This window comes from Rhinatrema bivittatum, chromosome 7 (genome assembly GCF_901001135.1).
Source record: "Rhinatrema bivittatum chromosome 7, aRhiBiv1.1, whole genome shotgun sequence".
Classification (NCBI taxonomy): Eukaryota; Metazoa; Chordata; class Amphibia; order Gymnophiona; family Rhinatrematidae; genus Rhinatrema; species Rhinatrema bivittatum.
Genome location: NC_042621.1, coordinates 249,196,458 through 249,221,984, shown reverse-complemented (window position 1 = coordinate 249,221,984; position 25,527 = coordinate 249,196,458). Strand labels below are relative to the sequence as shown.

Sequence of the window (25,527 nt, the reverse complement as noted above, 5' to 3'; positions counted from 1 at the left end):
ATTTAAGCACTTTCATTTGTCATCTTATATGTGGAACCTCTAACAAAATGCTCTTGGTTAAAGACAGATGGAACAACATGCTGTCAATCATTTAATCAATTATCTGATCAAAGCAAATCTTATTATATCATTAAATACTTAACATGTATCAATTATTAGTTTGGGTAGGACTTATGAAGAGTTCTTTTCCTAGCCATACAATAAAAAGCTATTTTTCATGGAAGTTTTTTTTTTTTTTTTAATGAAGGTGGGAAGAGGGGTTAAGAATGAAAGGGGAATTCTTTGATCAAAACTCAAGGTGGCTTATTATCCAGCCAGGTGAAAGCAGCCCTCATATAAGACTATCCCTCCTCCTCGCAAGGAAAATCAAGTTAACATGTCAAGGCCTGCACGTATAGACAATGGACAGCAAAATATGTCCTCCTCTGCTTCTTCAGGTGGAGCAGGCTTAAATTTAAAAGAGGTCCAGTTTCACACGCCCAGTGGGTTTTCCGCCTGCTTGAAACACATTAAAAGATCATTTGATCTGTGACACTCTAGCTGGCTGATGGATCTCCATGTGGTTTGATAGTGCAGTGACAGGAGTGAAGAGCATAATGAAGGAATAAGGAGGGTCTCACAGCACACGGAGTGTGGATTATTTCTTTGTTTCCATAGTGCAGCTCGTAGTACTGCAAAGCTCTCGGAATGATAACAGGATGACTGTGAAAAACCCTTGTTTTGGAACGCAGAGCTAAAAGGACATTTGTAACACTGCAGCTTTGTGGGAGGATGCAGCACGAAAAGTGAAGAGCAGCATATTTGCCCAGTGGTTCTCATAATACTGTTTTGTTCCTCATGAAAGCAGCAGTGTTCATTTCTGTGGAGGAGCTGCAGCATTCATGACGTTTTCCCAGTTGATGGAAAAATAGGTTACTTATGCTCAGTTGTTTATAAAGATAGACATGGATTGATTTTAGGCTGATGGTGTTCCCAGAAGGATTTAAATAACAAAAGAAAAAAGTTCCGTTCAGAATAGTGCTGATATTCTCTCTTTGTTCATGTTGTTTTTTTTACTTGGCACATTCACATGATTACTGTATGATACCCATGTCAATAATAAATATACATAACATATATTTATTAGTGACATGGGTTTCATGTAGTAATTATGTGAACATTCCAAATAGGATTGTCAGACTCTCTGAGGCTGAATGATGACCTCACTCTCAGTAGAAGCCTTCGGCTTTTCCTCCGGCTCAGTTCAGACTTGGGCCTCCTAGGCAGTCATCTGAAAGTGGTATTTCCAAGAGAAGCTTTTTATGAAATCATCGCCAGAGCTTTTCAGGTAGCAACAGATATATTTCAGGAGAGAGAAGTGTGTAATAGACCATAGACATAAAAGCTTTTTGGGTTTTGCTCACCCTGAGTCATGTGTTTAGGCATTTGAAGGGGTAGGGGGGAGGGGGAGAGGTGGAAGGTACATGGTACTGTCAGAAATCACCAGGAAGGTGCCAAAGTGCTTATCTGGCAGGGAAGTGCCACTATATATATATATATATATATATATACATACATCAAGAATACCCCTTGTGGTAGTCTTGAGAGGTAAGTCAGGTGCTGCTGATTACAGCAAACTGGATCTTTGTTCTGTGCACCTGCATGTGAACTTCTGCACTTACAATCCCTCGGCAGCCCCTCCCATCAGGAGTTTCTTGAATGAGAAGAGAAGAGGAAACTGGGCTGCTGCAGGCACTGTGAGCATGTGAACTCAAGTTCTGTACACAGTACAAAGTTCATACCAACAGCAATGTGTTCCACCCAGCTCACCTGTGTGGGTCTGGAAGAAAACATGGCGGAGTGCTGGCAGTGAGCCAGGGTAGAAGAAGGAGTGGTGTTGGAAGCAGAATGGCAGCGGTGAGCGAAAGCATGGGGCAGCGAGATAGGTTTGGATGTAGTCCTCGAGTGCTGGGTGTGTAGGTGCCTACACTGCAATTGCTAGCACTATTGACCATTCTCCATTGAGAGAAATGACCATTCAGTCATACTCTCTGTTTCTTATCTTTTAGCCAGTTATCAATCCACAATAAGACATTGGCAAAGAGGTGGAAGGCTAAAAGGAGGGAAATATGGCAGGCATGTGCTTCCTTTTTATAATAAGCATAGGGTAGGAGAAGGATCAGCCATAAAGACTGGAAGTGCACACTTACTGATTCCCAATGCTACCAGTCTGCCACTGATCTGACAGCCAGGGAGGTAGGGAAGTTGAGGAAAGTTGGCCTTTTACACATGATAGAGGCCAATAAAAGAAATAGAACGGGGTGGAACCAAGATGGCCGCCCAGTAGCAGAGCATTACGTTTGAGCTCCAAAGGACAGAATTTAAAAGTTTTTCCTGCAGCAGTTTTTTCAATTATGGGACGAAAGCGTAAATCGAGAGGTGAGCCTTACCTTGCAGCCCCTACGACCGCCTCAGTCGCCGGTCCTATGGTTGCACACGTGGTGCGAAAAGACCCAAATGCAGGAGCTCAGCCGCTGGAGAGAGGGGGAGGGGAAGTAGAGCTACCATCACTCCTAGGCTCATTATCACCGTGGAGCCCTGTTCAAGGAACTCCACCCGGGAATCCGGCCGCAATAGGGAGTCCTCCAGATTCGGGAGACCAGCCATTAGACCAAGGAGTTTACCGGCGGAGCTCAGCAGGGCACGACAAAGGAGAGATTGCGACCCTGAGCCCAGGAATACCAACGGGGCAGACCGGGGAAGAAGAAGGTGCAATGCTGGGGGAAACTGGAGGAGCAGAAGGAAGTACCCCTGAAAGATCGATGCCAGCTGCGGTAAGGCCAGCTGTATTCACCCTAGAAACTATATGGGAGACACTAGTGGATTTGAAAGTCTCTATCATGTCACAAATAAAATCCTTAAGTGACTCGGAAAAAGAACTGGAGGATAAATGTAAGATTGTGGTTAAATTGCATGTGGATATGGAGCAGCAGATCATGACCAAAAGAGACCAAATTAAGAATATTCAACTAACCCAGAATGTTATTATAAAAGAAAGGAAGAACATTTCAATGAAATTGGAACAGTTGGAAAATGCAATTAGAAACAAAAATTTAAGATTCATTAATTTTCCACAGATTTAATTAATTCCCCCGAGAGATAGCTTTAAAAGGTATCTCCAGGAAGTGTTACATATTGGGGAAACAGAAATGCCACCTATTTCGAAGATTTTCTATCTTCTTAAGTTAAAGAGAACGGCGGAACAAAATGGAGGACTAACATCTTTGGCTCCTGCTGCTGAATTGCCTCTGAATATTTCTACATTTCTAGAGACTTCTGACACTGAGCTTGCGACACCAGCTACCTTGATTGTTAATTTAATGTTAGAACCAGATAGAGATTGGCTACTAAACTGTTGTCTTAGACATAGAAATAATCAGTTTCTAGGTTGTAATTGTTATGGGAGTCTCTGTTTAGTGGACCCTTGGGCCGACCTGCTGGAGACTGGGAAAGGTGGTCAATGTCTCTAGTGAATAGCAGGCTGGGAGGCAGATGTTCAGGCAGGACGAGATGCTCTTCACCCTGGAAGCTGGTACTCCCCCGGGAGGAACCCGTAGGAGCCCAACCACTGGGACTTAGGTGGCTTCACCCTTGGAAGCCGAAGCCCCCCCGGGAGAAGCCCGTAGGAGCCCAACCGCTGGGACTTAGGTGGCTTCACCCTTGGAAGCCGAAGCCCCCCCGGGAGAAGCCCGTAGGGGCCCGGCTGCTGGGACTTAAGCGGGTTGTGGACCAGGACAGGTAACTGGAAAGACTAGGACAGTAGCAATACTGTAACTGGGCTCGGGTACTGGAACCAGGCAGGAACTGTAGCAGGACTCGGGTACTGGAACCAGGCAGGAACCAACCAGGTACTGTAGCAGGCAGGCAGGAACCAAGCAGGTACAATAGCAGGCAAGCAGGAATGGAGCGACGAAGCAAGGCGAGTCACTCCGGGGCACAGCGCAACAGGAAACCGGGAGGCAAACCCGTTGCAAGGCAAAGACTGGATGGCCGCGGCCGGCTTATCAAGGCCGTGGCGTCTGATGTCAGGAGTTGGGCGGAGTCACCACTGGCGGGAAACGGCCTAGAAAAGCACCCAGGAGCCGGGCGTCCATGGGAGAGCTCGCAGCAGCGCAGCCCCAGCGGGGACACCGCCAACCAGGCCTCTGGAAGCGGGAGCAGGTCCGGGAGCCCAGAGGTAAGGGCCTGGCCACGGTGCTCGCGGCCAGAACCGCAACAGTAATGTCGGGGTTTTCCCGGACGTAGCATGAAGAGGAGAAAGGCTTTTCTCCTTATGAGACCGCAGGTAATTCAGCTTGGGGAAGCATTTTTCCTAAAGTTTCCCTGCAAATGCTTGGTTAAGCATAATGGTAGTTCCTATGTATTTTATGACCCCCACAGCTGTCTCAGTTTCTGGCAGGGAAAACTCCTATAAGCCCCACAGAACCCAGAGATAATGTACCTGGATCCTCTTAAATGATATGGGTCCTGAAATGCTAATGTGGATGTCTTTATTTCTTTGATTGTGTTATATAGCATATTTCTTTAGGTTGTGTACCTCTATCCCCCACATATTGAGGACTAGAATCCAGAGAAGGATAATGTACTTATTTTCAGAAAATTTCCTGTGAACAATTGATGTTTCTTTTCTTTCTTTGTATTTTCAATCAAGAATGTTATCTTGTTTAAATTTGTAAAATTGCATAAAGATAAAAAAAAATTAGAACATATAAGTGATCCATCTAAATTTAGCTGGTTAAGGTATCCTGGATATTCAGTTGGATAAACTTCCCACTGAATATTCTCAGTTAAAATTATCCTGCCACCTTTAGCTGGTTAATTTTAAACCTAACTGGCTATCTTTTGGATAAAGCCAGCTAAGGTTTAAAGTTATCCGACCTCATGTGGCCAAATAACTTTAGCCTTAACCAGCTATATTCAAAAGACTATATCATGTTTAGTGGCAGTACTGTTAAAAAAAAGCAGCTTGCAGGCCTAGTGGCCCATTCATTGTCCCCCACCCAACTGCAAATTCATCAGCCCTGCTGGACTAAGCTTTCAACCTTTCTCCCCCCCCCCCCCCCCCCCCCTGCAAGTGATTTTAAATAGCCAAAGTAGAAGGGATCCTATACCAGCCTCCTCACCCACCCTGCCTGCTCCCAGGTGCACCTTCATGTGATCAGAGTTGCCAACAGAAAAGGAACAGTGAAAACAAAATTAGAACATAAGAATATAAGATATGCCAAACGGGGTCAGACCAAGGGTCCATCAAACCCAGTATCCTGTTTCCAACAGTGGCCAATCCAAGACGCAAGAAACTGCAAGTACCCAAACATTAGATAGCGATGGCGAAGCACGTACACAGTTGTTTATATGAAGGGTGTCAGCAAGCTGGGCGAACATGTAAGACCACCTAAAAATGATGGTAGCCCAGACCCTCTCTATCATTCACCCAAACAGTATAATTAGAGGATGGTCAAATACTTTCTTTTTTAAGCACTTTTTAACTGCCCATAAAAACGCCTATAGGCAAAAGCTTTAGAGAAATCAACATGATAAAAGAGAAAACAAAGCCCCAACGACAGCTGGCGTTTCAAATCTCCTGCATCAGAGGGACTTACCTTTAGCAAAGACTCTTCTCAGTCAATCACTCAATCTGGATCCGTCGAGCTCCACTCAGGATCAACTGAGAGAGAGGTCTGAGCTACCACCGGTTTTAGGTGGTTGTACCCACCTGCCTGGCTTGCTGACACCCTTCATATAAACCATTTTGTACGTGTTTCGCCATCACTAATTTTATTTTCACCGTTCCTTTTCGGTTTGGTATATTCCTTCTGAGGAAAGTATTGCGGGCGCTTTCATTTAGGTTGATCAGATTTGCCCTCCAGGGCCTCCTCCCTTCACTCCCCTCCCACCTCGATCCTTATCCTCTTACCGTTCTGGTTCCTTTAAAATGTAAATCTTCAGCCTGGATCATGGTAAAACTGCTACCACAAGTTAATCCCTGGCGCTTCTAACATTGCTATGTTTTTTTGAGAGCAGCACCACTTATCTGGCTATCTTCATTTGAAGATAGCTGGTTAAGGCTAAACATATCTGGCCACATGAAGTCGGATAACTTTAATCCTGCTCTGTGCCACGTCTGGAGATAGCCAACATGCCCCTTACATATTTGGCTAAGCCAGATAAGTACAGGGAGTCTTCAAAACTTGCCATTTAACTGTGTAACTTGTAAGTTTTCTGGCTAAATGGCTTTGCGTATAGGCCTCGGTATTGTTTAGTTTAGCTTTTACCGAGGGGATGTCCTGCTTCCTGGTCATCAGTGGTCATCCTAGCCTTTCAGCAGATTGTATGTTTTAGACCCAAGCTTAGTGCACACTGACTTATGGGAGAAGAACGAGGAAGCAGCTGGAAAGATTTGGATAACACAGTTGGAGCCCAGAGGAGAGAGGAAAGCAAAGACGATGGAACCTTGAGTGAATCTTTAGAGACTATTCAGGCAAGGACCCAGAGTTTTAGAGCTCCCAAAAACAGAGCAATGGATTCCGGAGCTGAAAAAATAAATCTGTTTAAAGTAAAATGAGTGATGGTCACGCTGTGTTAGCGTGCTGTAAGGTTTTTAATTGTTAGCTCATGTAATGGTTCTTTCTAGGTGAACAACATCTGAGTTGAGGTCATGATACTTGTGAATATCAGCATCAGCTTTTTCACTGTTAAATAAATGTGATGAGTAATGCAAAGAAGTGTATATTGGGGGGAGGGGCATTGAAATTACTCATTCACAGACCAGGGTGAATATTTTTTGACTAGATAGACAGGAAATACTGTGATTATGGTAAGCTACATACAGCAAGTTGCAAAATTACTGGTTTTGTGATGCATCTACTCTTTTCTTATCACTTTAATATTTTATTTGGGCCCAGCAGATTCCTCCTTCTCCTTGGGAGTTCCCTTCTCAATCAGAACCAACCTCTATTTGGCCAAGCTGCTGTGAGCCTGTGTTCACCACTACTGGGGGGGGGGGGGGGCTGAGGGTTTCTCCTGTTTTATATCCCCTTCTCAACTCAGTTCAGCCCCCGCAGCCCTAGCCACTGTTCCCTCTGGAACCCGGTGATTGTGGACCCTATGACTGGCCACTAAGTGATGCTGTATAGCGAGGGCTGAAATTCCCTCCCTCTACAGCATTCCCCAGCCTTCGCCGACCCCGGGGAGAAGGGTTCTGGCCCAGGAATCAAACTCTGGTATCCTGAATGATGGTGCACAGTGCTTTGCTGCCTTACCATGGGCTGGTTCCACATCTGCTCCTTGCTAATGTGTTTAATATGAATTACTTTTGGCTTTGTGAAGAGTATCATATCTGAGGGGTTGGTACTACAGTGCATGGAGTAAGGGAAAAACAGTGTAGATTGAATGATGCTCTGCCAACTTAAATACCTGGACTGGACATTGTAGGAACTTTTAATTCTGTGAAATTCCTATGTATGTATTATCAACTGACTCGCCCTTGTCCATATGTTTACAAACTCTTTCAAACAAAATCTATCAGATAAGCAAGACTTCTCTTTGCTAAATTCATGTTGGCTTCATTCCATGTTGGTAGCCTTCCATCCACCCCCTCCCATTTCAATCTCCCCCAGGATCTTCTCCATCTCCCTTTTTGTTTCCTCAAGTACCTCTCCATCCCTCACCCTCCATAAATTCATCTATGTCTCTCTCTCCTTAAGATCCTTTCCATCTTTTCCTCCTCTTCCCCAAAGTACTTCTTCATTATCACTTCCTCACATGCTCACAGGATCCTCTCCATTTCCTCCTACTCCTCTCCTAAATGTCTTCTTCCTTTCCCCCTAACCTTATATTCCTCTCTGTATCTCAAGTCCTTTCCCTTAGGGAGGGGAGAGATGAAGAAGAAGAACCTATCTCCCTAGGTTTCTACTATTTTCTCCTTCCTCCTGAGATTCCTCTCTGTCATGCTTTCCCAGGTTCTCTTCTATCTCTCCTTACCTCCTTCAGGTTCCTCTCAGGTTTTTGAGTACTGTAGTAGAGGCATTGTAGTGGAAGGCTAAAAGGACGGAAATATGGCAAGCATGTGCTTCCTTTTTATGATAAGGAAGCATAGGGTAGGAGAAGGATCAGCCACAAAGACTGGAAGTGCACACTTACTGATTCCCAATGCTACCAGTCTGCCACTGATCTGACAGCCAGGGAGGTAGGGAAGTGGAGGAAAGTTGGCCTTTTACACATGATAGAGGCCAATAAAAGAAATAGAACATATAACTTATCCATCTAAATTTAGCTGGTTAAGGTATCCTGGATGTTGGATAAACATCCCACTGAATATTCTCTGTTAAAATTATCCTTTAGCTGGATAACTTTAAACCTAACTGGCTATCTTTTGGATAAAGCCAGCTAAGGTTTAAGATAAAAGAAGAGCAGGGGGCAGAGGTGTTACCCACATTCAAGAGGAAGACTGCTTCTTTAAATATTTCACAACTTAAACATGTTAACATGAGTATGTGCCGACCAGAGATGTGAGGAAACTCAATTTCCAAAGGGAGATCTTTGGTCAGTCCTGAATTTTGGACCTGTATCCCAGTGCATTCTGGAGGTTGTAGTTCTGCATCTTCCATTTGACATCAATACTACAGGTATTGAAATAAATGATTTTAGATGGGAGTATTGCAAAACTAGGATCGGTCAAAGGTGTTTCTTCAAAATCTGGATCTCACCCTATGTCTGGTGGGGGGACATGAGAGGATTTCTTTCAAAGCTGCTCTTTTTCAGTGCATAGAGTTATATGGCTCCTGCCTGAACATTGGTTATGGGCAGATCCTTAGATTCTAGGACTTCTCAATTAGTCTAAAAAATGTTCTTTGTGTGTTTCTAATGTCATTTTGCTAATGAAAACTACAGTTCAGTCAAAGAAAAGAGAAAGAGAAAAAAGATGCATCTGATGAGCAGTATCAGAAATATTAATGCTTTTTTTTTTTTTTTTGCCTTACAGCCTGAGTCATCTGTCCTGCCTGTAGGTAAGTATTTTTGATGTATTTCTAATGTTGGCCAAGCTAAGGAAACCATAGCTAACAGCTTGTGGTTAAGTTTCTAATGCTGTGAAAGAAAAAGGCAGTTCTGAAAAAAAAACCCAGAGTGACCAGAGGCATGCACACTGCATTTAAAGAAGCACCTTCTGTCTTTATTCATGCATAACATTCTCTGCATTCGGTTAGACCAAGGGTGCTCACATCAGGCCTTGGAGGCCCCCCCAGCCTGACACGTTGTCAGGATGGCTCTAATCAATATGCATGAGATTTTTTTTTGCATGCACTACCTCCTATGTATGCAAATATTTCTCTTACATATTCATTCATTCATTCATTCATTCATTCATTCATTCATTCATTCCTTTACTTCTTTATTTATTAAAGATATCCTCAAAACCCGACCAACTGGAGATGGGGGTGGGCTCCAGGACCGATGCGAGCACCTAGACTCTTCGGCTTACTGTTGTTTGTATGGTTTAAGAACCACCAAAGTGCATTGTTGGCATCGTGTCTTCAACATGTTCATCGCTCTGCTTGCAGTCACTTTAGAGGAGGTACTGCCTTATCTCTGGGACACACATTTTAAAGCCATTAGGGAGTACAGCATGAGATAATTGCTCCGATCTTAATTGCTGCTCAGATTGATCACTGTTGGGGGAAAACTGATGGAAAAGAGCTTTCCTGAATATTGAGTGGTAATGCTCTGTTACTCTGTCACATATTAGTAACAAGTGAAAATAACTTTCCATTTTAAAAAAAGTCATTTTCTTTGAAATTCAAGGTTTGGTGTGGGCCAGAGAATTGATAGATCCCTTCTCAGTAGTGCTGTCATCTCCCCCTCCCCCATCCCAAAGAGCCTATAGGAAAGCAGTGTGCTTTTGGAAAGCTTTCTGATAGGCTCAGCAGAGGTTAAAGGGCAGCAGAGTCCAGAACCCATGGAAGGTAGCTACAAAAGTGTGGAGAAAAGAACGTTTTCATAAGAAGTGACTTTTTCTTCTGCAGATGGGTGGCATTATGTTTTAGTGTTATATGCTGACATGTGAAGTGGATTAGCTGAAGTACTGCTTTTTTTTTTTCTAATGTTCAGTCAACACTTGAGCTGTTCTTTGAAAAGAATCAAAAGTGGAAATGAATGTGAGGAAAAACTGCACTGTGATCAATATTCAGTGTCAGAAATATTCAGGAGAAAATTACACGTGTAACATGTCCCGGATATTCAGGGGAACTTAAGGGCACAAGTGTCCTGTTAAATATGCTTGGATAAGTTATGTGCATAACTTTATCTTGGTAAAGTGGGGACAGTTATTTTTTCGATGAGATACATGCACGTAACTTTACCCGGAAAGCACTGGATATGCGCGCATACTGGCTAAAGTTAAGCCCTACCCCCAGGACACCTCCATTGATGCTTGTTTTTGTCTGCCTAAATTTTGTGTGCGTGCAAAGTTGTGCACACAAAAATGTGTGTGTGTCCGGTAATTGGACATTATTTGAAACTCAGCTTTTATGCAGGCAACTTCAAAGTTTCGCACACATAAGCTTTTGAATATTGACCTGGTAATAATACTAGCTCTCTTTATGATAATTATTCAGATACAATAAATCGCATCCCCATAGCTTACTAAACTAAATGAGTATGTGAGGCAAATGAAGTGATTTACCCAAGGTGGCAAAGAGTGTCGGTGGGAGAAGCAGGATTTGACAATCCCTGGTTTAAAGGATCTAACCGCTAGGCCATAGTTCCTTTCTGGATCCTTTCTTAGCTTTGTATACAAAGCTGCAGGAAAAGGACGCTCCACTTTGGAGTACCCATGCAGGCCCTTGGGTCCTCCTCGAGCTGTTTCCCATTAAAAATCCCTAGCCTGCCAGAGACCATGAGTACACGTGTACCCGCAGAGCAACTCTGCCCAGCAGCATGTGGACTTTTCCCTACTGGGGGAGAGAGGGTGGGCAATTTTGAAAAGCCTTTCACTGTGGCTAAACACCCATGTACTCACAGAGAATCCGTCTGAAAATTGCTCCGAACTTTTCTAACAAGGCTATTTTTTTTTTTATTTCACACATTCATTCTTGCAAGTGAACATCGTGGAGAGTTGTGGTTTTTTAACTTTTTGTGACAGTATTGCCTCGTTTGAGCTGCTGATCTTGAGATGTGGTTTGCATGGTCTCTCTCTCTCTCTCTATCTCATGCCATCCCTTTCTTAAGAGAGCTCCTTGTTGGTGAGTGGAAGTATGAAAACAACCGAACTGAAAGGTCAAAGAGAGACCTGTTTGGTCCTGTTCCTAGCAGATACCCTCCTAGCACCTGCAATAGAAATTGTGCAGTTTTCAAACATAAAGAAGAAGAGAAAAAAATGTTCAGTTTTCAAACAGAATTTGTTTATGTAAGTTCACAGCAGGTTTAGCCGTGTAGGGGTAACATTTCAAAATCTTATGTGGGGTTTATGTATGTTGAAGCAAGGAGTTGCCTACGAGAGTCACTTGGATATTCAAGAGCCCAAAAGTGTATGCGTAAGTTCAGAACCCGCATAAATTTGACTGCATAAGGAAGAAGCATTGTGGGGGGAGGGTCATGTTCTGAAGGTCCACGTGGAAGTTAAATTGTTTTTAAGTTATGCATGTAAATAGCATGCCTTTTGCACCCAGAACTTTACTCTGTGCTCCATTTTGCAACAGGTAGAGGTATGCAATATTCAGACCCAGTGTATGCAGTGTACCCAGCTTGATGTCCAGTGTTGCTAGGGGAGGGTTTGGGGGGGGGGGGGAGCTTCTGGGGAATGTGGGGTAAATGTTGTGAGGAAGGATTGCAGGGGTAAGAAGGGGTGAGTCCTAGCCCACTTGCTCTTACCTTTCAGCCAGAGGGAAGGGGGTTGTTGGTCTCACCCCCCCCCCCCACCCCTGCTGAAATTTTACAGTCAGGTGGGGGAGAGAGGGGGGATTGTGGAGGGTTTTCGGGCCCCGTTACTGAAATTTTACATTTGGGTGGGAGAGAAGGGGTGTGGGTGGTTGTCGCTGCCTCCATTCTGCCCAACTTTTACCTTTGGGAAGGAGGGATGGAAGCTCTAGCTGGCTAGATTTAGGCCTCCTAATGTAGCACCTAGATTTGGCTGACCAAGTTAGGTGGTTAGCACTGAAAATCAGAACTAGTCACCTAAAATTTTCTCCCTGACCTAACCTCACCCCTGGGCCCGCCTAGAATTTGGCCAGTTGAAATTACATTGTAACATAACATAGTAATGACAGCAGAAAAAGACCAAATGGTGGAGATCACGTGGTGTACTGAGGGTGGAGGATGTGATTCCTTCCCTCTCGGCGGCCGATCCCTAGAATCGACCCCCATCTGCATCGTGACGGCCAGTTAAGTGCCCGCTGTTTACGGAGGCTGTGACCGCTTTCTCCTGGTGGCTATTTTTTCGGGTATGCCGACTCGCTCTGCGAAGACTGCTAAAGATAAGGGAAAAGACGTGTTGCTGGCTCACCCGGAACCCATCATGGCCGCCGCGGCTGGGCCTCCGGCACAACTCGCGGCCCCGGCATTAGCTGAAATTAAGTCGGCTGTTATCGAAGCCTTGGGTCCCGAGCTTAAATCTATCTCGTCGGCGGTGGCGGATATTTCGGCCAACTTAAATAAATTTGAAAGCCGCTGCACGGAACTAGAAAGCCGAGTATCCGACGTACAAGATGGCCTCCACGCGGTACAAACTGAAATGGTGGATCTGCGAGCGGAGCTGGCCAAACATGCCACGAAACTGGAAGATTTGGAAAACCGCTCAAGAAGATCAAATTTGCGGTTCGTAGGCTTACCAGAATCCATCGATGATCGTGCCCTTCCTTCTATTCTCGAAACCTGGCTGGTTAAGGAGCTCTCGTTGTCTCCCGCGCAAGGCCCGCTGCGAATCGAACGAGCCCACCAGTTGGGCGTACAACGACCGGCTGCGGAAAAGCCCAGAGTGGTGGTGGCCAAGATTTTAAATTTTGCCCATAAACAAGCTATTTTGGCAGCGACGCGCAGGGGGCGCACACTTCAATTTGACAACCAGCGGATATTGATTTTCCAGGACTTTTCGGTGAGTGTGGCTGCGCAGCGAAGGGCGATGGCCCCAGTATGCACTCAGTTGTTGGCGCAGGGACTGAGAGCTTCTTTGATTTTCCCAGCCCGATTGCGGGTGGCCACTGAGTCCGGCGTGAAGTGGTTTACCTCCCCTCAAGAGGCCCGGTCACTCCTGACTGTGGCGGGCACGGGGGAGGAAAATGGCGCTGCAGCTGTGCCTCCCTGAAACAGCGCTTGGCTCGCCGTGTTTCCCATAGTTTGGCGATAACCCGATAGCGGCTCGGCAATTCGTTACTGTCTGCGAGCTAAGCAGGACTCTAAGCAGCATGTTTATTTGTTTTCCATGTTTCTACTGACAGTTCGCTGCATCTACTACTGCGGGAGGCTCTGCAGGCGAGCATATTTTTTTTCATCAATAGCAGGCCTATAGGCGTATTGAGCTCACACTGGAGTGTTGTTGGGCTTGGATTACAAGTTTTTTTTGGGGTGCACATCACTATCATCTCCCCTGCTTCTCATATGAATTGGCACCCTACTATGGACCCCTCGCTATGGCTGACCGCTCTTGCACTTATTTATTTATTTATTTTATTTAAAAGGTTTTATATACAGACATTCATCAATGATATCACATCGGTTCACAGCGAAACATAAAACTAGTGCTTAGAAAGCACTTTACATCGAACACTTTATATCGAACATTTTACATCGAACAGGTTTAACATAAAAGTAAAACATAAAAGTAAAATATAATAAAACATATTAAACAAGAGGAGAATTGGAAGGAGGGGGAAATGTAAAGGTGAACAAAAATAAAATATATTAACAAAGGAATAAATGACTGGGGGGGAAATGAGATGGCGAAAAGAATTAAGTTAATCCTTAAATTATTGTAGGCTAGGATTGCAATTATATACAATATATACAGGAAAAGGGAATAACATATAATGTATCATAAGTGTAGAAAAGGGAGGGAGGGAGGGCGGGGGGAAGAGGGAAAGGAAATGGGTAAGGGTAACACAGTGGTGAATGAGAGGAAGTTTAGGGAATAAATTAGATGAAAGCCAGGACTAGCAGGGAACATGAATGAGAATGAGAGAGAGAACATGAATGAGAGAGAGGAGAATTTACGTATATGCTTTAGAGAAGAGCCAGGTCTTAAGCTTTCGCTTGAAGGTTTTTAGGCATTCTTCTTGTCGTAATTCGACTGGCATTGTGTTCCAGAGGGTTGGCCCGGCGATTGATATGGCACGTGTTCTAGTGGAAGTAAGTTTGTAGAATTTGGGCGAGGTGGTAGGCATGGTAGCAAGGTGAATCTGTCTGGTAGGTTTATTAGATTGGTGAAATCGGAGGGTGTCATTAAACCAATTCAATTCGGGATTATATAAGGCCTTATGAACAAGAGAGAGAGCCTTATATTGTATGCGGGAAGCTATAGGGAGCCAATGCAAATCTTTTAGTACCGGTGTGATATGGTCATGTCTGTGTGTGTTGGTCAGAATCCGGGCTGTTGTGTTTTGCAGTATTTGAATGGGGTGGATGGCATTGTTTGGTAAGCCGAGGAGAAGGGAATTACAGTAGTCAGTTTTGGCAAAGATGATGGTTTGTAGAACAGTGCGGAAGTCGGGTGGATGAAGTAGAGGTTTAAGTTTCTTTAGGGTGTGAAGTTTAAAGAAACCATCCTTTAGTATGTTACTGATGAATTTCTTCATCGTGAAATGACCATCAAGTATGATTCCCAGATCATGGACTTGTTGGGCAAATGGGGGATGTGAGAAAGCATAGGGGTTCAGTTGGTTTTGTGGTGAGATAAGCATAATTTCAGTTTTAGTTGTATTAAGGGCCAGGTGGATGGAAGATAGGAGTTTGTTTATGGATAGGAGAGTATCCTTCCAGATATCCATGGTTTTTGAAAGAGAGTCAGTGATGGGGATGAGCAACTGAACGTCGTCGGCGTAGATATAATGAGGGAGGTTGAGGCTGGAAAGGAGGTAACAGAGGGGTAAAATGTAGATATTGAAAAGTGTTGAAGAGAGTGATGAGCCTTGTGGAACACCTTGTTTGAGGGGGATAGTTTTAGATACATGGTTTCCTAGCTGAATTTTGAAATTTCTATTACTGAGATAGGAGTTGAACCAATTGAGGGCAACCCCTGTGATGCCAATTTCAGATAGCCGCTGTATAAGAACAGCCAACCCCTGTGATGCCAATTTCAGATAGCCGCTGTATAAAAACAGCAAGCTGAACACTTGTTCAGCTTGCTGTTTTTCTTTGCAGCTGGATGGTGCTTCAGCGGTCTTGGCTGGTGGAGACTTTCTGTATGGATGTTGACGTTTTTTTATTTCTTTCTTTTCCTGCTATGGACTGCCCCGCCTGTTTAAGGATTTGGTCTTTCTTAGCTAGTTATTTCATTTTTTTGTACCTGTTTTTTCTCTTCAGTTTTTTTATTACATTTACCCTGCGGTGTTGTAATGATGGACTGTGCATGGACTGGGGCTCTACTTGGGTTTATAATTGGTTATATCCCATTTATCGTTTAAGCTTATGATTGTTCATATGCTGCCTAGCGGTTCATGGCTGAAGAAATTTGGCTAGTTTCCTTTTATCATGCTTTATATTTGAACCATGTCTGTTATTGCTTATATTTTGCTGTTCCTTCTCACTTATGTTTTGCTATAATGATGGTGGCCCCTGGATGCAGATGGGGGTGGGTGAGCTAGCATGGTAGTGATCTCACATTGGGGACAGGGGAGCGCCCTCGCCAGGGGTGTTGCGAGGATGGGGGGGGATAAGTTGGGGGTTTTTTGGGGACGGGGAATCGGTAGTAGGCTCCTTGGGGTGCGATTGTTTGTGTTTTTTCTGTGCTTGTTCCTTTCCTTGAGATTACACTCAGTCCTTCAATATGGTCTTGGTGAGGGTTCCGGCTGGGAGGACCCTTGCCATGGGATCGCTTGGAAACACCGTTGGGATAGCTGCTTTATGATGAGTCCTTAGTCAGCACACGTCCATAATTACTTGGAATGTCTGTGGGATAAACTCTCCTATTAAGAGAACAAAAATTCACGCTCATTTGAGGCGCAAGAGGGCGCGCATTGCGTTTCTCCAGGAAACCCATCTAACCGATAGCGAACATGATAAGCTCAGTCGAGTTTGGGGAGGGACGGTTTATTATGCTTCTGGCACCACGAAGTCTGCAGGGGTGGTCATCTGGGTCCATCCGCAGGTCCCCCTCCAGGTACACACTACTATTAAGGATCCGATGGGCAGGTATGTTATCTTGATAGCGGAGCTGAACCAAGTTAAAGTAATTCTCTACAATTTATATGCTCCCAACAATTATAGCCCCAGCTTTTATCACGAGCTTCACCGCTTGCTTTTACCTTATGTGGATGATTGTATGATTGTCGGGGGGGACTTTAATACTATTCGGGACGACCAGTTGGATCGGTCCTCGCCTTCAGGGTCAGTGGGGAGTTTCGGTAGGGGCCCTTCCTATTTGGAGCAATCACTGCAGTTGCTGGAGGTCTGGCGTCTCCTGCACCCGGGGGAGAAAGACTTCACACACATTTCCCGGGCCCATGGCACGCTGTCCCGTATTGACTACTTTCTGTTGAGTACCCGTTGCCTGGCTCAGGTGGGGGAAGTGCGTATCGGAGAAATTGTTATTTCTGATCATGCTCCGGTAAGCTTAGAGCTGCGGATTGAGTTTCGCCCCGCGTCCACCTACCAGTGGCGATTTCCCCACTATTTGGTTCATGATGTTAAATTCCAGGAGTACTTGCGAGCCCGCTGGGCGGAGTATGCCACCCTAAATGCGCAACATGTTGACGGCCCGGTCCTATTTTGGTATACAGCCAAAATGGTGTTACGTGGAGACATCATTTCTTACATGGCCCACAGGACCAAAGCTATTAACCACCGGATAGTGCTGTTGACAGATAGGCTGCGGAGGGCTAGGCTCGCTTTGAATCGAGGGAACTCCCAGGGGGCTCGTGTGCGATATTTTTCGATACAGGGAGAGCTTAACACATTGCTCCATCAGCGGGCTCGAAAGAGTTTTCTCTACTACCAGTATAAGCTTTATCAGCACAGCGACAAGGCGGGGAAGTTGCTGGCGAATTTGGTTCGAGCCAATCGAGGGTCCCGACACATACCAGCCCTCCGGGACTCTGCGGGTAAGCTACTTACTGACACTGGGGACATTTTACTTCGGTTCCGGGACTTTTATAAGGGGTTATATTCCTCTGGACATTGGAACCCCGCGGCTTGTGACCAGTTCTGTGCCCAACTCCGTCTCCCACGGCTAACTGGGGATCAGCAGTTATTTCTGAATAGCCCGGTGACACTCGCTGAGGTGAACGCAGTGATCATGGGGGCTAAGACATGCAAAGCTCCGGGGCCTGACGGCTATGGAGCTGAATTCTATAAATGCCTGCAGGATTTGGTGGGCCCTCCATTGGTTCAGATGATTGGGGCATTGGCGGGAGGGGGCTCCTTCCCGGCCCATGGTAATCGGGTGCATATAGTTCTTATTCCCAAGCCAGGCAAGGATTCCTTAGCTCCCGAATCCTATCGCCCTATCTCTCTCCTAAATTTTGACCAAAAGTTGCTGGCCAAGATTATGGCGGACCGTCTCGCTGTTGTGCTGCCCAGTTTGATTGGCCCGGATCAGGTGGGGTTCGTCCGCAAGCGGTATGGCTTAACTAATATACGTAAAGTGTTAGCGGCTATGAATATGTGCCAGTTGACGGATATCCCATTCCTTGCCGTCAGCTTTGACGCTGAAAAGGCGTTTGATCGGGTGGAGTGGGATTACCTATTTTGGATCCTGCAACAGATGGGCTTTGGGGGCATGTTTTTTGACCTCGTCCGATTATTATATCAGCGCCCCGAAGCCGTAATAGTGGCGAATGGCTCTATGTCTGAGACTTTTGCCATTTCCCGGGGTACGCAGCAGGGCTGCCCACTGTCTCCCCTTTTATTTATCTTGCAATTAGAGCCCCTGTTGCTGAAAATACAAAGTGCTCCTAAGGTTAAGGGGTTACGTCTGCAGTCTACCACATTTAAATATGCCGCTTTTGCGGACGACATTCTGGTGTTTATCACTGACCCACGACGCTCTCTTAGTCCTTTGCTCCAAATTTTTTGGGAATATGGGATTTTTTCCGGATTCCGGTTAAACCTAGACAAATCTGAGGCCCTGGCATCTCCTGACACCTTGTTGGATGGTTGGGAGGGGGATTTCCCGTTACGTCGAGCGGACGCAGCGTTTAGGTATCTGGGAGTCACAATTCCGGGAGACCTTTCTGGGCTGTATAAATTGAATGTAGCTCCACTCTTAAAACACACCCAAGACAAGTTGAACAGTTGGGCCCGCTTGCCGCTGTCCCTGGGAGGCAGGGTTCATCTTTTTAAGATGATCCTCTTGCCTAAATGGCTCTATTTATTTCAGAACCTGCCGTTGCGGCTTCGGGTGGTAGACTTACGTCAGCTAGATAGGGCTCAACGCCGATTCTACTGGAGGGAAGGTAGGTCCCGTATACCGCTGGCTTGGATGCGAGAACAGTGGGGAAGGGGGGCTTGGGTGTCCCGGATTTGGCTCTTTATAATTTGGCTAGTAATTTACGTGTAATCCGGGACTGGTTGATGCCTACTCCTACGGTGATCTGTCTGCAGGCGGACATGGAGCTGGCCGCCCCTACGTCGCTGCATTTCCTTTTGCAGGCCAGAGCCTCTTCCCTACCTTCCCATCTGGTGCACAGTATTCTTATTAGTCCCCTGCGCGCCTCTTGGGGGCGCCTTACGCGGCTGTTACAAACTCCGAGGATCTGTGCCCCTCTCCTTCCGATCCAGGGTAATCCTGATTTTACCCCCGGTTCCGAGTCCGCAGCCTTTCAACGTTGGCGTGAACTGGGTGTTGATTTGCTAGGTCGGGCGTTGACCCCGGAGGGAGCCTTTATGTCCTTCCCAGATCTCCGGACCTGTTATGGAATAGCTGCGGGGGAGGTTTTTCCTTACTTACAGTTAAAACATTATGTCCACTCTCTCCCTCCATCCCTCTTGCAGACATCTCATTTACACTCTCTGAAAGCTTTGTTTTCTCTCGATAGGGATGCACCTCCCTCCCTGTCACAGTATTACAAACGTCTCCGGCAGTTGGTGTCTGTGGACACTTGTTCTATTTTGGTTGATAGATGGAATGGGGATGGAGTATTTACCGTTAATGTTCGCATCATTAAAGCCGGGTTTAAGCGAATATCCCAGCTCTCGATAAATTCTTACTTTAGAGAGATGCAATTTAAATTTTTGCGGAGAAGCTATGTTTCAGCGGAGGGGGCCTTCCACTTAAGGATCTCTTCCTCGGCGGCGTGTCCCCGGTGTGACAACGCCAGGGGTTCCTTGTCCCACGTTTTTTGGGAATGTCCAGTCATTTATCGCTTTTGGACACGATTGGCTCACTATTTAGAAAACTTGCTAGATGTCGTGATTCCCCTATCTCCGCTATGGCTTTTATTTGGTTGCATCTCTCCACTGCGAATTCGGGGGCTGGGAGGTCGCTTACTTATCCAAAAGGCTTGTTTGGTGGGGAAGAAAACTATTCTTTTGCACTGGCGGGAGGTGTCACCCCCGTCTTACTGGACCTGGAGAAATGGATTTCATCGAATGATGTTGCTGGATGCGGCGGTCATGCGCCATTCTCCTCTTCATAAGAAACGATTCCTCACTGTATGGGACGCATATCTGCAATCGCTCCCACAGACGGTGCGCAGTTCGGTGCTCAATGACTGACTTCAGTGGATCTCTTGGACTGAGTGCAGATCTCTTATTAACTTTGGACTTGTTCCCTTGCTTTGAGGATTGGGACTTGGAGCTGATATGGACTCTAAGGGGCCTTGGGGGAATACGGAAAAAGGGAAAAAGGGGGGGGGGGAAAGAGAGGGGGAAGTGGGTGGGAGGGGGGGGGAGTACTGGGTTCTAGGCTGTTGGGGGTTCCTTACGGTTTGTATTCTTATGGTTACTGTTGAATCGAGGAGGGAGATGAAGTGTCCCGTCTCTCTCCTGAGTATGTTATTTGATATATGGATAAAACAATAAAAACTGTTTACACAAGACCAAATGGTCCATCCAGTCTGCCCAGCAAGCTTCTTATGGTAGTTTTTGCATGTTACCTTCTATGTTTCTGATAAGAGTAGTAACTGCCGCTCCGTGCAGGTTACCCTCAAGCCTTATGTTAAGGGTAATACTATTAACAATCAAAACCAAGTAACTTCCAAACCCATAGCAAAATTATTGCCAGCAACATTTTTATGGGGTGAGTAGTCTTCTTGATAATTCAGACAGTGCTGCTTGAACTTGCTTTTGCTTTTGGATTTGGCTGTAGAAGCAGTTCTGTGCTTTTTCCTTGTTGTCTGTGTCCAGTACCCCAGACGGTAAAAGTCAGGGCTCTGATTTTTCCCCCTCACTATTGAAGCAGAGAGCGATGTTGCAGTTACATCAAAATCATGAAACCTAATTGGTTAAGAATAATAATCCCCATACCTTCTGTTAAGGGTAGTAGCTGCTGCTGCTCCTCCATGCAGTTTACCCCATGCACCCTTTCCTTCATTTTCACCACTAGCCTTTAGGGATCTGCAGTGTTTATCCCATGCCATGTTGAATTTATTTACTATTTCGTCTTCACCACCTCTTCTGGAAGGGCATTCCAGGCATCCACCATCCTCTCTGTGAGGAAATATTTCCTGATGATGGTGTGGGTCGACCCTACAGGAGTTTCATTTCATGATCCCTAGTTTTACTGTTTGCTTTCCAGTGGAAAAGGTTCAGGGATCATGCATCATTAAAACCTTTCGGGTATCTGAAGGTCTGTGTCACATCTCCCATACACCTCCTCTCCTCCAGGATGTATATATTCAGATCCTTCAGCCTCTCTTCATAAATCTTCTGATACAGACCCTACACCATTTTGGTCGCTCTTCTCTGGACCGCCTCCATCCTGTCTCTATCCTTCTTTAAATATGGGCTCCAGAACTGAACACAGTGAGGCCTTACCAAGAACCTGTACAAGGACATCATCAACTCCCCCTTCTTACTGAACATTCCTCTCTCTCAGGCCAATACAATGTTGGTGTGCGAAAAACGGGCGCTCATGACTGAGCGCCCGCTTTCCTAACGCACGCCCATCCACCCCTCCCAGGTGTGCAATGCAACAGGTAGCTAAATTTAACCACTCAGCCTGGCCAGTTTTCAAAGACTTTGATCTAGCCAGCTAAATCCTTACTTAGCAATATAGATCCCTTTAAAAATTGACTCTTTAGTATGTTAGGTTGAAAGATGATCAGAGGTCCATCAAGTTCAGTCTTCTTCAATTGCATAATGGCTACATGGTAACCCAGTGAGAACACATTGTGCTCACGGAGCAGAGAGAGGCATCCTAATGCTTGGAGCAATGGGTTGAAAACCAGGTATTTATATTTATTTTATTTAGTGATTTTTTTATATACCGTGGCACGTTAAAAACATCACCTCAGTTTACAAATAACAATAAATTAGCAACAGGCTTTACAATCAAATGAAATTAAAAGAAAACATTACATATAACAATTAAAAACCAGTGAACAAATGATAATTATATCATATAATAGAGACATGCCTAATAAGAGAAGGGAAAATCAGAGAAAATTATATGTGACTTAGCAACAATTGTTTCACAGGTTTGGTATAGGTCCAAGGAACAGCAAACAGTCTTTACTAGGAGCGAGAGTAGAGCAAATGTTTAGAAACATGAGAAAGGATGGAATTATTGAATGATATCAATTTGAAGAATGATAATGTATTGTATGTGTAGGCTGGATTCAAATCCTGTTTTTCTCACTGTTGCTTCTTGTGACCTCAGGCAAGTCACTTCATTGGATTCAAACTTGGGCTCTCATGTACTAAGGCTTTTTTCCCATTCTGTGCCTATTAGAAAAAACGTTTGGTAAATCAAGCCCTTAGATTTTAAGATCTCTGGGACAGGGAACTATTCACGATACCTGATTGTAACTTGCCTTGAGCTCAGCCTTTGGAGAGATGAGCAGTTAAATCCATATACAAAATCTAGCCAGTTCTGCACCATAGAATATATTGCTTTCTGACTCTAAATGTGGCAAGTCCCTGAATTATCACATTTCCGTAGAGTTTAACTGAGCAGTATTCATCATACTTACTGCAGACACCTCAAGCCTCATACTGTAAGTGGAAGAATCATGCATTTGGGATTTCTCTCTCATGCACATTCTGTGCAATCTCATGCATAGTGAGGTTTTCTAAAGTGTGTGTATATGAAAGGGGATTCTGGCTGTGTAAGAGGTGGAGCTAGCATTCCTGGCCCCCTCTTCCATCCAGCTTTCTCCCAGGCACTTTTCCAATTTACCCCTTCCCTCCGACCCCCTGTTTCCTTTCCTTGCCTGGGGCTTTGCACTCACTTTGTGAAGGGAGTTTATTTGTTCCATGGTGGTACTCTAAGGCCCAGAGAGATGTGACAGAGAGCCATGTACTCTGGCAGTGAAGTCCTGATAAGTTCCATGAGAAGCTAGAGGGCAGCTGGATACATAATACCTTGAAATAGTTCCCCAGTCATAAAGAAAATATTTAATTTGAAAGTTATTCTCTTCTTTTCGTGCTATATAGCACTGTATATTAGCTGTCTACACTGTCAGAGAGCATCAGTCTATCCCATTGTGTTAGCTATGCTGCAATACTGTAATTTAAGAGAAAAATAAAAAGCATGACACCACTGCAAATTTATTTTTGCTGTAACAAATTTTCACCTAGTGTTGTGTGTTCCCTACTTCTGAACCAGTTCTAGCAACACGCTATAGGAGGTTTTATTTGCAGCAGGCGTTTTAGTTGGAGGATGGAGGAAAGTAATTTTGAAAATGGGGCATTTGTCAACAGAATAAATACAAAGATTTGTGCATACTACAAGAATGCTTCTAACATCAAAATAAAGAGGGACTCTCATTGTAATGCAGAGTAAGAAAAATAATGTCCACCTAAATTCTGTAATCAAGCATTTGGATGAGCAGATCTGCTCCCTGTATTAAGAACGTGGGGGCATCCCGATAGGTTATTCTTACATTTGTGAAATTAGATTACTTGCTTCTCTCTCAGTATTGCTATTTCATTACTAATCCATGCAAGGAACAAACATTCAGTGCCTGTGCCCTGTTCAACAGAATGTTACTTGCTTGTCTTGCAGTTGTTTGCCTATAGAACATAATGGAAAATCGACCCTGTAAAGTGGTGGAGAAAACAGCTCCAACTGAGGATGTTTTCTAGGAATGTAATCTGAGCCACTGGAGCAGGGAGATTCTTACATTAAGGCTTCTAGCCTGTGTGCTAAACTGAAAACTTGTGAGGGCTGAGTCATGATGGCTTGTAAAAAAAATTAGAATTTTTAGAAGGATGTACCAACCTACTCAAAACACATTTCCATGCGCTTCCTCCCGTGTTATCCTTGTGTGTATCGCAGTCAACAAATATTTACCAAAAGCATTTAATCTCCAGCTTGTCAGGCCAAAGTGGTTTCATAGATCACTCATCTGTGTCTGCATTGCAGTTCTGCACAGAGTCGCCCAAGCTCGTAAGCCAATGGGAGCTTAGCACGAGAAGTTATTTTCCAGGTACCCTGGAAGTGTAAGAGGCAGCGCAATGTATTTTTGGGTGGTGGGTGCATGGACTAACCTCCAAGCGGTGGTGATGGTGGTGGTGGAGGCAAAAAACAATTCCGGAATACAGGAAAGGATGGGAGTAAACACAAAAGATTCTTACTTGCAGGAAAGTGAGCGCTCTGTGGTTTTGCAGACGAGCCTATGGAATGGAAGAGCCTCCCGCTCTTTGTCTCATGCTCATAGGTTGCGTTTCGATGTTGCTGTATTAAATGAACTCTACTTTTCAGCAGGAGAGGAAGCACATGTAAAAGGGATGGATGAGAGCAGCTCAGTGGCAGCCACTGGGCCAGCCCAAATAAAATGAAGTTTGCAACAGCCACAAAGATGAAAGTCATTGTGCTGAATTCTGCAAGTCACACAGCACTTGGACTGCTTAACTCAGGGTGAACCTATTCCCAGTTGCAAGGGAAGTGTATACTAGATGCACTCCCAGGACCAGAAAAGGAAAGAATGGAGCAGATAGAAGACCTTATTTGAAAGGGTGAGGATTGATACAAATAAGGAGCCTGCCTGCAGAATACAGAGCCAGCAAGTGGATTTTATGCTGCTGGGAGATGAGGTCTTAATTAAAAATTATTTGCTACTTCCTGGAGGGTAGGTAGTGATGTAAAATAGCGCTATATGCCCCGGGGGAAGCACTTCAGCATAACGGAGATTGAAGCCGAGAGCAGCTCAATCGAAATTTGCCGAATATGTGACCCAGTATTCTGTGACACATCCCATCGGGTCCCATTATCTGTAAATTGCATCTGTGACATGCCGTCTTCAGAACAGGTTCGCAGTCAACATGAGGGTGGCTGCCATGTGTTGAAGTTGCTCCTTAAGGAGCAGCTCGCTCTGCAGGCACCAAACCTAAAAAGCCACCGTACATATAATTTATCAGTGCTTTGTTAATCTGGAAAGATGGGCTTCTGTTACCTTGAAGGAGAGAGTCTTGTGGAGAAGCACTGTTCAGAAGGAGCTTGAGCATCTATTATACAGAAAAATATCCAGTAATTTATTTTTTCCCTGCTGTAGTTTAAGCCTAGTCTGTAATAAAGAGACAGCTGAATGCAGTAAAGTACAGCTGGATGACTGGCCTGTCTTAAAGGCACTGAAGTGTGCATCTTTGCATTGTAAATGTGTAACCTAATGGTCTCCAGGCTGCTTGTTTGTATACCTGGGTGAGTAGGACTAATACAGATGTCGTAGAAGAATCAGATTTAGTGTCTCTTGACAAACATCCTTGGAAAGTGTGTGTCATAACTCTCATAGAAGAACAAAGCAAACCTGAATTTAAAAAAAATATATATACATATAGATATGTAAATGTAAACTAGAGATAGTTCTGTCTTGAAGTTACAGTAACATTTCTCAGATGCATTGAGCTGCTTAGTCTGTGATGACTGCACTTACTAAAAATTTACCTTCCAGTGCTTTGGGTAGCAAACCTGTTGGATCCTCCATACAGAGGACAACGTTTACCAGAACATGAACTGTCCTCGTTTTCGATACAATTGTGGAAGTAGCTTAGAAGGTCCCAAGCACTGCTGAAATGGCAGTGAAGAGGGATGTTCCCCAGTACCATCCGAAAGAAAACCTTTGGCGCACAGATACCCTTAGGCGGGCAGCAGAGAATACGTCTCCTCTCACATGGTGGAAGAGCCACCGTAGCACCCGACTGCTGTCTGGGATTGCTCTTAAGCATTCCACCAGGAGCAGAACTGAA

The 25,527-nt window shown here is 44.9% G+C and overlaps 1 protein-coding gene across 1 annotated transcript in view; it reads left to right on the top strand.

Moving 5' to 3' along the window:
* Nucleotides 1-25,527, top strand: part of PTPRE (protein tyrosine phosphatase receptor type E) — a 557,332-nt gene that overhangs the window by 55,118 nt on the left and 476,687 nt on the right. Inside the window, exon 2 of the mRNA XM_029610013.1 lies at nt 9,020-9,044. The gene's annotated coding sequence lies outside the window, so the exon portion shown is untranslated. The remainder of the gene's footprint in view (nt 1-9,019; nt 9,045-25,527) is intronic.